This window comes from Syngnathus floridae, chromosome 2 (assembly GCF_059516105.1).
Source record: "Syngnathus floridae isolate MCC-2025c chromosome 2, RoL_Sflo_1.0, whole genome shotgun sequence".
In the NCBI taxonomy this organism is placed as follows: Eukaryota; Metazoa; Chordata; class Actinopteri; order Syngnathiformes; family Syngnathidae; genus Syngnathus; species Syngnathus floridae.
In genome coordinates this window covers 21,650,394-21,667,406 of record NC_142414.1, presented here as the reverse complement: position 1 = coordinate 21,667,406, position 17,013 = coordinate 21,650,394, and the positions used below count along the sequence as shown (strand labels likewise).

General features: G+C 43.3%; 1 long non-coding RNA gene across 1 annotated transcript; it reads right to left on the bottom strand.

The window, feature by feature from the left end:
• Nucleotides 1-13,045: 13,045 nt before the first annotated feature.
• LOC148402579 (uncharacterized) lies at nt 13,046-15,011 on the bottom strand. Its single transcript, XR_015853243.1, has 3 exons — nt 14,984-15,011; nt 14,185-14,245; nt 13,046-13,193 (listed from the first exon to the last, which is right to left on the bottom strand). It is a non-coding gene; the product is annotated as an uncharacterized LOC148402579 (long non-coding RNA).
• Nucleotides 15,012-17,013: the final 2,002 nt, after the last annotated feature.

Genomic DNA, 17,013 nt, shown 5'->3' with positions numbered 1-17,013 from the left:
GCCACAGTACTTATACCAGCTCGCGTGCTCCCACATCGTGTGAAAGCTTCTCTGCATTCTTTCCCACACTCGCCTCAACCAATGGCAGAACCGTCTCGCCAAGTGGGCGCAAGCCCGGACACTGATTGGCCAACACCCCCGCGCACCGTCAGTCACGCGCTGTTCAATCAACCCGCAGCGAGGAACAACAAAGCCGGTCGAGCGGGCGGCTGGGTCGGGAGGAGGTGAGACGCGGGGGAATGCGTTTGGATGTTTGCTTCCAACTTTAGTCGGTGCTCGTGAAAAAAAAAGAAAATTGTCGTCTGTTTTCTGCGAACATCTCTAACACAAACGAAGTATATATCATTTTGTTTCTGACGTTTTCACTTTTTTCCTCTTCGGCAATAATCAACTTCCTGGTGTTAGAATACAGAATAGACGTAAACATGAACGACGTTTAGGTATAAATAAACTTCTATTTTTATGTCAATTTCCGGACGTGCGCCGCCTGCGGGATCATGGCACGCGAGGGAATTTTCGCAGTAGCACGCAGCCAGCCAATGGCGCGCGCCCGCTTTATGCAAACAAGGCGCTTCTTTCTCCGATTGGCTGCCTGAATGGCTCCGTGTCAATCATTTCGACTCGGGGAGCAGTTCGGGCAGGTCGGTTTAAGGGGCGCTGGAGTGGAGGGAAGGGGCGGAGCACATCTGTCCGCGTGCCAGTAGTGCCGGGTTAAAATTTGGTTACTCCTCGGAGCGCATAAGATTGATGCACAGTATGTATAACAGGATGTGTTCATTTTAACTCTATCCACACTCCATTTCAGTTACTGCGTGGTTTTAATACGTACTTAAAATATTGAATATTGTTGCTGTGATATTCACTTTCCTCATCGTATAAATAAACTATCCAGCCACCGTCCGTCTTTCCATCCGTCCGTCCGTCCGTCCGTCCGCCCGCCCGTCCGTCCGTCCGCCCGCTCGTCCGTCCGCCCGCCCGCCCGTGCGTCCGTCCGCCCGCCCGCCCGTGCGTCCGCCCGCCCGTGCGTCCGCCCGCCCGTGCGTCCGCCCGCCCGTGCGTCCGCCCGCCCGTGCGTCCGCCCGCCCGTCCTCCCGTCCGCCCGCCCGTCCGTCCGCCCGTCCGTCCGTCCGTCCGTTCATCCATCCATCCAAGCAGCCAGCCAGTGCATCGAAGAAAACCCGACACACTTGCCAATGCTGCAGGGTTTGAGGAGGGAGAAGGTCCCCACCTAGCGTCCATTTTGCACGTTACATACCACGACTGACAGTGCTCATTGCATAGTAACCGTTAATTTACACGTTGACTCCACTGTTTGGTTGGACGTCGGATCTTATTTAAAAACTCTGTCAGTCTTTTAAATCATGCACGTTTATGGACGTGTTTGTGTGCGTACATGCGCATGCTTGCATGTGAACTCCAAGAAGGAGGATTTGTATACATATACGTGTGTGTGCGTCCGTGCATGCGTGCGTGCGTGCGTGTGTGTGTGTGTGTGTGCGTGCGTGTGTGTGTGTGTGTGTGTGTGTGTGTGTGTGTGTGTGTGTGTGTTTGTGAGAGAGAGATGTGTTCAGGTACACCCACTCGGCATCCATGTGTGACTCGACCACAATGTGGGGGACCTGATGATAAGCCGACATGACAGAAGCAAATAATGTCTGCTCCCGTTATCTTCTCCTAACCCCTCGGCCCTGCAGGAACATGCACAGAGATGCACATATGAACAGTACGCCGTAGATATGAGCCGTGTACCAACTGCACACATATGTATGCCCATGTTACATGATGTTCCACAATACAAAATTCTAAGAATGAGTACTCTGGACTAGTTTTGCAACACTGAAACTACCTGAATAGTATACAATTGCACTTGAAGCACCATTGTTTTGTGGTCATGCGCTGCATTCAAGATTACTGAGAGATCTCAAATTTGTTTTTGTTTTATATATATATGTATGTATATATATATATATATATATATATATAAATATATATATATATATATATATATATATATATGTTTATATGTATGTATATATGTGTATATATATATATATATATATATATGTTTATATGTATATATATATATATGAAAAAAAATCCACTTGCAAGGCAGTTACAAGTACAGAACATGCTTCATGATTTTTTTTCTAACCCGCTTTACAAATGGATGGAAATGGTGTACACTGTTGGAACGGTTTACAGACTTGCCCTTAAATATGGGAAAACCTAAAGGTATGTCTCGTGAAAAAATGTGTTTATCTCGTCTATTTGAAAATATGCTTCGTTTTCAATTGGTTGATATTCAAACAGTATTTCTGTGTCTTTGACTGCCCAAAAGTGTTGATAACCAGCTGGAATATTAATATTGCCATATTGTGGCTGAGTTTAACTGTGAATACTAGGTTTTGGTTCTATCGTAATGCGCAGGTGTGTGCCATCAAATGCCGGCTGTCTCCATTTGATGACAAATTCTGTGATCCTCTTTTGGTCCACAGTCTATTGAAAGGGGCCAAATGTAATAAAATTGCGCTAAGCCCCGCTATAGTGGAGTGTATCAGCCATTGTTGGGCGGTTCATGTGCCCCCAACGCTGAGCTGTGCCGAGGCATGCCGTGCGCTTGTTTACCCAGGATTCCGAGTCTCAAGGGCCAGCTGTGTGTGCTCGGACCCATGTTTGCTTTATTTACTTTTGGATCGGCCTCAAATGATGCGGATCTCATTCGACAGCGCTCCGCAAATATTACACAACTGTCTAGCACCACATTGGAGTTAACAGGCTTGAATAATTTTATCTAGGTAAAGTCGCATCTGTTGAACCTGAAGAAGTCGAGCAACGCTTACTATTTCAAACCAAATCCACCCCTTCCTCACTTGTGCATATCAAAAGGTCCACCGGCTGAGGCAACAAAGGCCGAGAGGATTTCTCATTCAACGACAAGGACACTTTTGGAGTGACTCGGTTGTTAGAACATCATGAAAGCTGATATACAGACACGGCTTTGCTGAGGAATAAAGAGAATAGAAATTGCGCCAACATTCAGCAGAAAAAAAACCCCAAAAGTACTTGCTTTTTGACTCAGTCTTGGAAGCTATACAAGACATGTCAGGGGAGATGAAAAGCCCCACATCGTGTTGGCAGATTTAGCCGACTTCAGTGGTTTGCTCTGTGCTCGGCAATTCCTTTTTTCTGCCCCCTGCTTAATTTGTACCTCTTGAAATCCACGTGCAGAATGCAGAATGGGGGTCGGATTCAGTCTGCGTTCGCCAGTATCATCTGGCCAATCTTTGCATGCAGTCCCCAATTAGGTGCACAGTGATGTTGACAGCAACCAATGCAGTTTTCACATGTTCCTCTGGTTGCCTCTGAAAAGTGAGGACGTTTCATTCAAAGTAGCAAATCAGGTTACCATAGTATCACCTTGCCATGCAGCCTGCATTGTTTACAATTACGGTACAACTCTTGACCAAAGTACTGTACATGCAGTGTGTTAGCTTTACCAGCCAGTGTGAGATGCAGGAACATGGACATCATCTTGGTATTTGGAGCCAAACCTGATTTAGTACTAGAAATAGTACCTTGTAGTGCCTGCAGTGGGTATTGTGCAATGTAAAAGATTTTGTGGTTGAGGTTCTGTTATTTTCGGCTTCTTAAAGTCTCGTTAGCGGTTACTTGCACCCAGAGTTGCTGATCTGTGCACAGGAGTGAGGGGCCACCTGTGGCTGCTGAAGTCCCACTTGAGGAATTAGCAGGCTGCAACACAGCACTGCTTTGATTTGAAGGAGTACAGAGAAAATAGAGGGCACACAAAATGCGTTAATCATAATGAAGCCATGGGATCACTAATGCCCTTCAATCATTAGCTGTCATTAGATGAAGGGAATGACATGAGAATATGTGTTGCTGCGATAAGAATTTGTTTAATTCGGGTCTCGTGAGCTAACATCTGTGTTAAAAAAGCAGTTTCCTCTTCTTGGATTTTTTTTTCTAAAACATCAGTCTTGAAGAATGTGGGACTATATTTGGGTGGCACCCCAAATGGAAGTAAAAGTGTTATTTTTCCACACGTTTTTATTCTTCTTAAAGCTGATTCCTCTCTCAGCTGTTTTCATATTTGCATGAAGATGAGGGCGCAAAAGAAAAAAAAAAAACTGTGATCAATTATATTTGCCTCACTTTTCAAATGGCTTGTTGTCATTTTGCCATCTGCAGACCAGCATGCTCAGTACAATGTGATGTATTCACACAGCCCCTTTGGCTTTCTCAACACGGCGAGAGAGCCTTTTCTCTTGCTTCTCGCCCCAATTCAACTCTTTCTTCTCCCTTTTAAGTAGGCTGTTGATGAGGTTAGTCTAATCAGATTAAGTCAACTCACATTGCTTTTTGCAGTTTGTTTTCCTTCCAAAGCCGTCCTGACGTCTCCTATACTTTTCCTTTATACTCCTCTTTGCACTTTTTATCCAAGCCTGAACCGCAAAAAAAGAAAAAAAAAAAAAAAACCCTTTCACCACGGGCCCTAATAGACTCCTTTATCAACCGCAGATCCCCAATGATATAGGTTATTTAGAATGGGTCACTAGGCTGCAATACATGGGAAGAGCCTTTAAAGTTGTGCAGTGACGCATTTGGACATTTCCACTGGTTGTCTGTGTGAATGCCGGAGATTAGGTCAACACAAAGCGCTGGAACTCACAAAATCAAATTCGGCAAATTGCTGGAACCCTTAACTCGATTCTCAGATGGACGTCGGCGATTTGTTTGATAAAGCGCAAAGCTAATGCAATCTGCATCGTTGTTAGTGCGCTTGTTTGGGAGCCAGGGCAACTTGTTAAGTTGTTTTTAATTGCTGTTCGCATAGGCATTTGCATGTTGGTTTAATCATTAAACACCCATTCAAGTTGTCATTTCAATTAAGGTGACTTTGCTTTTTTGTCACACTGACCAGAGCAGTCTTTGCTCTCAGGTCTTAATTGTAAAGTAATTGTCCTCTATTCTATTATTCTCTTTCTATTAAATACATAATAATGATAAAGTGTTATATATACATGCACTCCATGTATCACTATTTTTTTTTCTACCAGTGGGTGTGTGTTTTTGTACAGTCTATGATAAAAATAAAATGTGATTAAGTTTGCTCAAGCTGTGCGGCATACTATGCTCATCAATTAAAAGTGGAGTTTGTCTTTTTGTCATTAAATGCTAAAATTGTATGACTTGACAGTGGAATATTTTTAGAACATTCTTCTGAAAAATCACCACTCTTTGGCCACGTAAAAACGTAAAAATTAAAGGCAAAAGCGCCTTTAATTTTTACGTTTCATTTTTAGCTCATGTCTGCTGGTCTGACTGCAGCGCACAGCACTGTAGTGCTAAAAGCTTCCTTGGGCAGTTATTGAAATCCAGAAGGATTTGAACAGCCCTTGAGACAAATACTGTATATGTAGGCTAAATTGGCTAATGGTGATTTCCTTGGCGAATGGCTGCATTGTTTGGTCCGGAAAACCACCGCCAAAATCACTGTGGTCACGGGGTTATCAGATCAGATACATCCACTAACTCTTTTTTTACCCCTCTATTTTAATTGATTGTACAATTCAAAGAATACAACATCAAATGTGTAACACTGTTTTGCAACTTTCAGGAGAGAGAGAGAGAGAGAGAGAGAGACAGAGAGAGAAAGAGAGAGAATTATACGTACACAGCGTTTGCATGTTCTCCCTGTTAATTGGGCACTCTAAACTGTCTTTAGGCGTGATTGTTGAGTGGAAATGGTTGCTGGTCTGCGTGTGCCCTTCGATTGGCTTGCGACTTAGTTCAGGTTCTAACATTTCAGGGATAGACTTCAGGATACCTGCGACCCTTGAGAAGATGAATGAACGAATAACTATATAAATAAATTGAAATTAGTTATGTGAAGTTTAGTGAAAGAATTTATCTAAATAGCATGCTTTGTTAAGTAAAAGTAATGACTTCCCCCTCCAAATTAACCTAATTAATACGCACAGATGTCCGGTGGACAATGCCATATCGACCGAATGTCCATGCCACATGTAACCGTAAAGTCTGTGAGGTTAGTGTGCCGTAACGTGATGCCCCCTCTAATAACAGGCTTACAAAGACAATGAGCACAATGAGTAGAAGGCCTTTTCAGATGACTTCAGAGCCCCCCCTGAGAAAAGACACGGCAGTCCCACTGGCTGAATGGGGGCTGCAGGACCAATTGAAGCAAATGAACATGAGAGAATGTCCACATAATTACATTACAGCATTTCAGCAACCCTTTGAGCTCCACGCTTGCAGCTTGGACTCACCACTTTGCTTAATTCATTCATATTCTAGCTGCACAGCGCAATGTGCTGTGACAGATATGGCCCTCTTGGCCACTTTGGAACAAGGTTGCACTCCATGGGACGGGCAACCCCACTGCCCTCGCCCCACCCTCAGACCTTTGCTTATAAGCGCCTGGATTTAAGCCACAGGGTGGGCACTCACAAGACAAAGGATCAAACGTGCTGTACTAAAACAATAGATCTGAAAATTGTCTTGAGGCCAGTATACTAAATGCATTTGCTTCTATGCTATTTTGTTCCGTTAGCAATACTTGTGTGGTTCCCCGTTGCTCTCTGAAGCTTTGTGCTAACGTTGACTGCTGTTTGAAACTGATCATAAGTCCTTCCACCTTGAGTAAGGCCAAAGTTCCAGATGAAGAAAATCAGACCCAAAGCATGATTCATGGACTTTTTATCTCAACAGTACATTATTGTGGCCTCCAAAAATAAATAAAGCAATTTCCATTTTGGCAAGCATGAGGATAAGGGGTTAGGAAGATGGATGGATTCACAGGCTAAATTATTCACATTTACGATCATGATTAGTTTTGTCATAAGGGCAAAAAAAATCACAAAAAAATAGCATTGACCCTAACTCTGAGGAAGAAATCCTCTAACTTAATTTACGTTAATTTACGAAAACCGCAAAGTTCATAATTTCCCTCTTAGACGGCCCTTTTAAATGGTACCATTGTTGGTTTTATTCTTTTTTTTTTTGTGGGGGGGATCATATGCCTTTATTTTTTGGGACATAAAAGATAGTCTTTGTTGTTGATCTAAAAAAATCAATGCAAATTAATCCTTTATTCCTTTCTCTGAACAATTCAAAGCTTTGCACTTTTGTTTGTGGGAGCTAAACAAAATCATAAGAGGAGACATTCATTGGCCAGTGGAGAAGAGAAATGACCTCACTCACGGGTGACAAAAAGGTCTTAATGGCATTGCCTTGAACCCATGAGGCAGGGCAATCCACTCCGAGTGACCAGCACCACAGGAGACCCAGCACACGCAGAGCTCGCCAGCATAAAAATAACAAACCAAAAGCTTCAAATATTTTATCCTTGGTCTGAAGATTTTTCTTAAACTTAAATTGTATTCCATGTTTTTATTCTTTTGTGCCATGATTATCTTATAATCGTACAACTGTTTTACCATGTCAAATCATTGATCATCGAATTTAAAATCTGACAAAACGTGAATGGGACTCTTCTGGAGATGCATATAAAGAGTGTTGAACTTTTTCTTTGAATCAAATTTAAATTTGAATCAATGACTTTATAAACCAAACAAGATTGTCTAATCAAGATTGTGGAGCAGCATGGACAATAGTTGAAACAAAGACTATGTTTACGGTCCCAGGAACCATCATACCATCATGAAAGTTCCTCCTTTTACCCAAAACGGGCCAGCTTTCCTGTCCCCTCTATTGGGGAGATTCATTGCATTCCCTTCCTCTAACTCGTATTTTGGGCCAAACACTACAGAGGAGATTTGTGCATGTGCATCAATCCCTTCAAAAGCTCAGGAAATAACCGCAGACACTGGCAGCATCAGACAAACAATCCCATTAGTCACTGGCGTTCTCTTTCACGTGGATCTATTTACTTTGGAACATGTGCCACTGTAAAAGCAGAGCGGGGAAAGGAGGACCTACCGCCTGGCTCATTCAACAAGCAAGGAAACAAGTGGCCTACGATAAGCTTACTTCCAACCAAAACAACAGAAAGGACAGAAAACAGACTTGTGTCTTAGAATGTGCCATGTGGCAACCTTTTTTTAATCACACTCGCTCTTCCCACACTCGTTCAGCAACTCACCATTAATAAGGTCTGAACAGTGCATGTGTCCCAACTACCCTTCCCTGCTCTTGTCCCATCCATAGCCCCCTGCCTGGTACTGACCCAGCCTTAGACCCCCCCAACACCCCTTCTGTGGCCCCCTCCAATCCTGGGAAGAAGAGGCCCACGCCAAATCGATGATGAGAGCTCATTAGGAGTGCCCACCTGGAGGTAGGCTGGGGGCTAACAGGGTTTCGCTGGGCCTTGATTTGTTGAGGGGTAGACTGCAACGGCAGTTGATAAAGTTCTGTCGGAGGGCTCATGCTTCATGCCCAGCGTAAATCCTGGGCTTGAGGTGTAATCTGTTCGGAGGCAGGTTAGAGCTGATGCAGACAAGCACCGGGTGATGGATCAACGAGATGGAGGGCCGTGCGAGTGATCACAGCTGACTTTAATCATGTGACACCTTTTAAGTTCATTTACATGTGATGTACTAGTTGCACACTAAAGTCTTGACATAGTGGAAGCACATCTGCGCTGTCGAGTAAACGATTGAAGCCTGAACCAGGGTAGTGGAGGATACAACTCATGAGTCAGGGTGTGCCTCTGTGAGAGTCTCTGTCACGCCAAAGATGGTCTGGAGCCCCAGGTGGTCAAAAAACAAAACATGCCAAGCATGATGGATGGATGGACTTCACTTATATAGCGCTTTATCTACACCATATGGTGCCCAAAGCACTTTACATTGATAACTGCAATACATCCGTAATGATCATAAACTACAAAGAATAATGTAGGTCTAATGGGACTCAAAATAAATCTTTTCAAGAATTTGTTCACAAATCAAGACGAAGAATGTCATAATATTATGGAACAGTTTTGCTAATCAATGACTTAATTTGAAGAGCAACCTTTTAATTTTCGGATGCTTTTAGCAGGTTAATTACAGATACCTCAATAAAAAGGTGACAACAGAACGAATGTTGCTCCACTTTAAAGTGCATGTATCCAGCCCAGCAAGTCTTAAACATTTTCAAGTAAACAACCTATTCTCTTGAGTCTTGAGGTAAAAATAAAAGCTGAAGGCAAAAAAATGCAGCTTTGTTGCATTGAATGAGGACAATGGATAGGTCATGATGACTGGTAAACCTCGGTCACAGAGCAGTACATCACATCAAGGATAATTAGCATTAGCTTGACTCTCCAGGCTCATCCTTTTAAGCATGTGCGTAAAAGTGACCTGGTGACTCAGCACATTCCACCTGCATCCCACGGTTCAAAGAGGATTTCTCCCCGCACCTCACTGCCCCACGGCTTACCAGGCACCACATGCCCTGAGGCAAAGCTTAACCGTCACCTCCCTGATCTGTCTGCACACCGCGGGATGTTGGTGCTCCATCACCAACACCGCAGCCATTTTGCAACGCATGAAACTGCTAGCCGAGGCGCTACCTGCCGGCAAAGTGCCTCAAGTGATGTTTGAATAGACTTCACATGAGTCACCCCCAGCCCCCCTAAGAGCGGGAGGCAGCATATGGCTGCCTCAGATGAATCCCCCTACTGTTCCAGGAGGCTACCAGGAGCCTTCAGGGTGATTGGAATGCTACGCTACTTGACTAGATTAAGTCTAATAATTTGCCAGTAACGAGACTTTAAATCCGGAGCGGTAAAACACCAGACCCCGGGGGCTAAGAGGCTGCAATACATGCCGTTATCCTTTTTTTACACTTTATTGTAGGACCACAAGTAAAAGTTCAATTCTCCCATCAACTTTCTCCTCATCTCAGAGCATAGAGAAACTGAAGGAGACCTCAATGGATGGAATCGCAGCAACTAACGTGAGGGGAATCGCCAGGAAATGTGCTTTATCTGTTCAGATGCACGACTAAATCACATCAGGCACATCCGGACAAAGCAATAGAGAAGATGCATCCAATTGCCACCTTAACAAATAGAAATATAGTGAATTATTCACCATGCTAATCCTAGTATTTTTGTCTCTCTACCATAGATGAATCGCGTAACAATTTTTTTAAAAATGCCTTTCATCATGATGGAACTCCACTTTTGTGGCCCTATGAATCCCAAATGTCAGTCTGTTGTTTAGATACTGTTTAGTTATTTAGATGTCGGTTGCTCCTCCTCTCAAGACAATAGCATTCCAGCATGGAGACAAGCTCGCCAGGGAACGAAACCACAACAAGGTGTCTCGGTGTTTGATGCCGTCTCTTGCGACCTTACGGCAGACAGCCGACTGGAAATGTCAGGAATGCTAGACTGCCGCTCGATAGGAGATCATGTTCCACTTATTGGCAACTGGTGGGCAGAGTTACAGAGACAATGTCCAAGATGAGTTCCCACACAATAGGAACAAGACATTTATGACTCTTCTGGCCTTGGAAAAAAAATAGAAAGGGTTCACGCTGAGGATGCTCATGGGCCTCATAGCCCTGGCGGCATGCTGGGAGAGAGAGATGCCGCCCCGGGATCTTACATTTTCGGGCAGCGCCTGAAAGGCAAAAGAAAAGGTCTTCCCTACGTCCAAGCATGTGTCCCATTTGGGGTGATTTAAATGGGCTGTTATTACCTTTCCTAGCCATTGTCCCTTGACTGGTTTTCCAGTCTCGTGATGCTTTTAATTATGAGCAGGACCAGCGCTCATCAGACATGAGCCACTGGAAGTGAAGCGTGGTGTTTCGATGGCATGTTAAACATTTGCGGCCATAACCCGGGTAACCAGTATTTAAACTTTGTGCTTTCATTGTTTCTTGTCAGAAAAATATAAAATTCTAAATTCATTTACATATGATAATTATATGTAACAAAAATACTTATGATTTTCAGTCCTTATGTTCTATCAAATGACTCGTTCGACTATGTGATCGCACACAGAGTGAGAGCCAACTTTGTTTTGTTTCCCTTGTTAATACAATAAACATGCGTGGATGGATGGATGGATGGATGGATGGATGGATGGATGGATGGATGGATGGATGGATGGATGGATGGATGGATGGATGGATGGATGGATGGATGGACGGACGGACGGACAGACGGACAGACGGACAGACGGACGGATGGACGGATGGATGGACGGATGGATGATGGATGGATGGGTTTCAAATCTTTTAATCATGCTTCAATCAATTTGACACTCTTCAACAATGCAATAGCTAGAAAAACAAAAAATATTTAATACAAGTTAATTTTTTTGTGACGGTTCTGCATCCTAATTTAATGTACTGGCATTCGTTGTAAGTTTTCCCTGGTTCCCTCTTGATGTTCTAGAAACTTGATCGTGTGTTAATTGGCTCTGATGCTCAGCCTTAGCATTGCATCAAAGTGACATTCAGACAATTAAAACAGTAACATGTATAACGTCAACAATGAGCCCGCTAACAAGATAAATTTTACTTTAGATGGTGGGTCAACATGCGCTCATAAGTGTAACAATGGTTCATACATTATTCGCAAACAAAGAAATAGTTTTTACTCCTAGATGTGTTTTCCTCTGGATAGTTGTGTCTGATTTTATTTGATATTTAATTCATTTAGGTCAAAAAAGAGAAATAATAATCAATATCATCAGATATGAAATGCAGTACTAACTCCATGATTCAATTAAAAAAGCAAATATCGTATTTAATGGAACTCAGTGTCCCTCAATCAGTGTTCCTCAATCCATGACATGAATGACTCAAAGGTTTTTTGGATTGAGTGGGTTGAGTCCGGTGGGTATGACATTCCCACACAGCAGAAGACCAGACCAGAAGCGTCAGCCTTCAGGCCTGGAGTGCCACCTACTGGTGCAAAACGGACCTCATCAGCATTGAACATCTTAGCCACAAGGAAATGCCTACTTTGTATTCTGTTTGGCTGTGTACAAAAGCGTGGACGAGCATGCAGCAATTAGGGACACAAGCCGAATGCAGCATCCCAATTAGACCCACCTTCATCCACTTTGAGCTTCATTTTCACCCACATGAAGGAGAAAACAGTTCTTTGACAAGAGGGCCTCATTCTGTTGTTCATGGGGGAAGTTGAGCCACATCTGTTTCTCCACCTAACCCCTGGAAGAAAGTGGGGTCAGTACCATGGCTCAAAGGTCACCACGTGTTTCATTGTGAGCTAGAACCAACATGAACCCCAATCTAAGGCTGCGGTCAGCAGGAAAGAGTTTGTTTTAAAGGCCACCAACTCGTGAATTGAGCCCGAGAAAAGAAGAACAAATAGTTGTTCAGTGTTTTGTGAATCATCAATAGCGCAGACATTTCCAAGTGAGCACTGTAGGTTTAAGACTTTGCAGGTGCGTGAAGAGGGATGAAAAAAGTTCCCAACGGAGCTATGCACCGGATAGTGGCAATAACCTTTCTACTGAAATGAAAGGAGTCAGTAATTCTCTCCTGGTATAAAGTTATCAACTCCTACTTTTTTTCGGACAATCATCAAGTAAATAATCAGACAAAGTTTTTTTACAATTGCTTTGAAGCAATTACTGTGCATAATTATTGATGTTGATGAGCCTCAATATGGCCTGTTTTTCCAGGAACCTACCTGTGTGTGAGGATTACACAAATTTGTAGCACTTGTTCACAATAAGCTATTGCAAATAATTTCCTTTTATGGGTGGCGCGTTAGGAAAGCTCATCAAATTTCACAATGCAAGAATGACATTTACTGTGGTGTTTTTTTTTTTGTTTTTTTTTATTGCTGTCAAGCAAACAGTGTGTACAACAAAGCGATAGGCAGGTGTGTTTCCAATAACCTACTGTAAATATGCCCCTAGTCTGTAGGCATGGGGTGTCGGCATTTGGTTGTGAGGGGCTTTCATAATGGTGTAGCTGTATGCTGGGGTTGTGGGAAGTTGGTCTGGAAGAACAGCGAGGACCATAGATGCGTGGATGCATGGCTAGCAGAGTTCTGTAATAACAGCACCTTTGCTCCCCTTTCCCTTATCAGCATGCCGTCATCCTTAATTGACCCGATTCCCAGATATCCGTCCCTCTGGGCACGAAAATGGGCAGCACAGGAGGTAGAAGATTGTCCGGCTGAGAAGAAAGGACCGTTGAAGAAAGTATTCTTTCAGTGTCTTGTGGCGAGAGAGAAAAAAGGAAATCAACATAATGACTTAGCACACATTCAATTTCTCATATGTGCACCCCCGTACCCCCGTCCACATCCAGATCTTGATTAACCTCCGCTTTCCCACCCACTTACATTCACATGTCCACGAAGGACACAAAAAGTGCCTCGGAGGCCTCCTGACAGATGGGGAGAGAAGGGGGTTTCCATGTGGGGTGGGTTAGGGGTGGTGGTCCCTAACAAATGGCACCCCGGTTCAGTGTGGTGTTGTCAGGCCCTCAATTGATCGCGACACTACAGAGGCTTCACTCTGCCGGCGTGTCACAATGACAACAAGTGTATGGAGCTGGGAGCAAGCTTGTACGGGCATGGGAGCCATAGCGCAATGAATGATAGCTTAGCAAATGGCCGTCCTTTCACCAGCTTCCATTGAAGGGCCATCTCTCCTTTTTCTTTCATAAATGCACTCAGCTTTGTTGCGTTTATTGGCTTTGATTGGTTTGAGATTCCACAACGTGTCGCGTTTTCTGCGCGAGAGCATAGAGAGGCGGTTATTTTTGCGTGTTTGTGCTCGTTGTCTTGATTGGCTCTCACGGTACGGTTTTTGGAATGCTGTAATGCTAGCCGGTTTTGGCTAAAAGGAGGGAATGTGATTCACTTTTCTAGACAATCTGGGGGGTAAATATGCTTTCACTGAGTGACATCAACACCTTGTGTGCAACTTTCACAAATATCTTCTGTATTTCATAAGGCTTGTTCAAACTGGACTGTCACGCTGCTTCAAACTATATGTAGGCCCGTAGCCATAAAGTTTGCTAGAGTAGCACGTGCTTGTATATCAGCATAATGAGCTTCTGTCTCAACAAAACTGGCTGAAAAGCCAACCTGACCCCTCAGCTGACCCCTCGGTAACAGTTTACAGGCCCAAGAACAATCGTGCTATTGGTAGATAAAAACAGCATCATCCCCGCAGGCCCTTTTCATCGCTGTCACCACACCTTCTTCTGGTTAATGTTTCACCAAGCAGCAATCCTTGCTTCCATGCCCGCAGGAGTTAGGCTAGAAAGAGAAAAACGAAAGAGGAGTCTTGGTTAATGACAAAAGGCAAACAGAGGGTGATCAATTGATTGCTAAACAAACAGGTAGCGGTAGAACTGAACAGCAGCCAGGGAGCCGCGCAGCCTTATCTTCAACTTGTGACTTGGCCATCGTCATTATTATGGCTGCATCATGCGGTAGAAGAGAATTTTTTCCTCCGATATAGATTGTTAATCATGAGATTATTCAGGAAATTCCAACAAACAGACTGGAATTGCGTAGATCAAGAAACCCTCAGGATAATGATATGCAGTGGCTAACTCATTGCTCAAAAAGCTAATGGTGAAAACAACTTTCAAAATAAAAAAAAACTCTATTCCTCCAGAAGCATAGACAATGGAAGTGTCAGGTTAAAAGCTTGTTGAACTTAGCAACAAGTATGGAGGCAACAATTCTTCGACCTCTGAAGTTGTCTTTAGTAGACTTTTAGTAGAACATGCGTCTGCGCTTTGGCCAGGGTTAGTGAGCAAAGATACACATTTCATACATAGCTACGTTACAGGGCGCTTTTTCCTGTGCTCGCTTTTGAGTCATCCACTCTGCATAGCAATGTTCACCACGTTGCATCAGTTTTAAGAAGTTAAGGTTCAGTGAGAGCGTGTATTGTTGTGGGGACAAGGTCTGCATATTAAGAAAACACAGAGGGAGAACAGGCAAATGAAAAGACCTTTGAATGAGAATCAATTAATTTTCATTTACCTCTATTAGCACAGGGCTGGCATTTGCATCTGTGAACCTACTGGCAAACTGGCAGTGGCCTTTTTAGTGGCGGGAGAGGGCCACATTAGACTAATGATGGGGGGGGGGGAGCACCAGAGACAAAGGGCTGTGTGTGTGAGAGGAGGAGGCTCGTCCGTCCTCTTCTCTCATTAACACCACAGAGCTTGCCTCTGCTGTCACACAGCCAGGCCGCACAGGCAGATCATTAACCACAAGCTGAGATGTGGAAAACTGGGTGTTCTCGGCTGGATCGCACACACCACGCTCAATGTGTGTGAATGTGTGTGAGTGTATGTGTGTGCGCGTGTGTGTGCGTGTGTGTGCGTGCGTGCATGTGTGATAACTTTTGAGATGACTTGGAAAGCAACGGTACCAAAGTAGTCAAGAAGGGTAGGAGCCAAAAATAAAACATGAACACTTCCTGAATCCTGACCCCTACACAACGGAATTGTGCGAGACTTTCGATGACATTCCGTGTCATTCATTTGTGGGAAGCAGCCCCGCGTGTCCAGCGAGGAGTGTCAAATTAAAACCGGATTAGACACAAGGAGGATAGCGGCTTATTTCAACACTAAATCGCAGGGCTTTCACTCTCACGTGCGGTGAGGGAGCCAGACAGGATGTAATGTAGCGGAAGGTATGAGCGGAGAAGAGGATGAACAACTTTAATGACAGCGGGAGCAGACAGGGTCACAGATGTGACATTATGCTAACAATGTGGGCGGCAGGGGGGAAAATGTGCAGACATCTTGGGCAAAGCAGTCTTCCAGCTGTTTGGGTCACCTGTCTATTAAGAGGGGACATATTTCTTGAGGCCTAAAAGGGCACAGACACATTTATTGGGCTGACAAGGGGGAGGCCTTTAAGAAGTTTCATTATTTAACTAGGCCTAATAAATCACTTTTCCTTTTGTTTTGGCTAACTATTAACTGGAAAATGCTTGCTAGCCATGAGTTGAGGTGATTTCCTAGAAAGTTTGATTAAGGAAGTTTGGTTACAGATTACAGATTCCCATTTATTTCAGTGGACTCCTATCAAATCACGCATATTCCTGTTGATTCCCACACAGTACTGCACTTTTTTTACCGTTTGTTTCAAGGTTATATATTGAAATCTATTTTAGTTTTTTCGTTAGAGACTAACTAGAACTGTTTAAAGTTGCCATTTCTATAATTGAATTCCTGGGAATTAATTCTAATTTTGACTTAAGCAGCGCTACTTCTTTTTGTTTCTTATGGAAATTGACATAGATGAAAAAGCAAAAACAGTAACGTCCATAAAATCAAAAACAAAAAAATAAAACAAACAATCAATCTAACTACAGAAACCCATGTACACACACACACATACACGCAAAATAGAAACATGTCAGTGCAACAAAAATTGTTTACGAACGTCTCAATAAGAGAAATCAGAGTGCAGGCTATCCATAGTCATCTTAATCCTGACCTAAACATTTATTTAAAAACTCCCATGCTCTTATATGATTTTTCATTTCAGCATGTGTTTCAGCCAGGTTCTCCTCCAATGTTTTATATCGCCTCATTTAGCTTTTAAAATTTATGTTGAGTGCACCATTGAAAATGCTGCGTTAAAAACAACCCAATTAGACTTAAAAAATTGGACCGTTAAATTGACCCATTTTCCTGGGTTGTTTTGCAAAAAAAACATTTTTTTGTACATAACACATCTTCCTGGGTTTGTCCAATTTTGAACCTCACAGTTTTAAGCGTGTAAAAATGTATTGTTTTCCTAATAGTAAAATTAAGTTTACAATATACTTATGTGACACTTATGTGAACACATTTGAAAGTGACACATCAGATTTAGCCCTCAACCGATTTTTAGCTGAGAGCTTCACACATCCAGATACCAAAGTGACCTCCAGGCCTTCTCCTGCATTTTGGCGACCCTGTTTTAAAACAAAACACACATGACAACGGAGTATTGGAGAAATCAGATGGCTTAATTGTTCTCAGACAATTAGCCCATCACTCAGGAGAACAAGT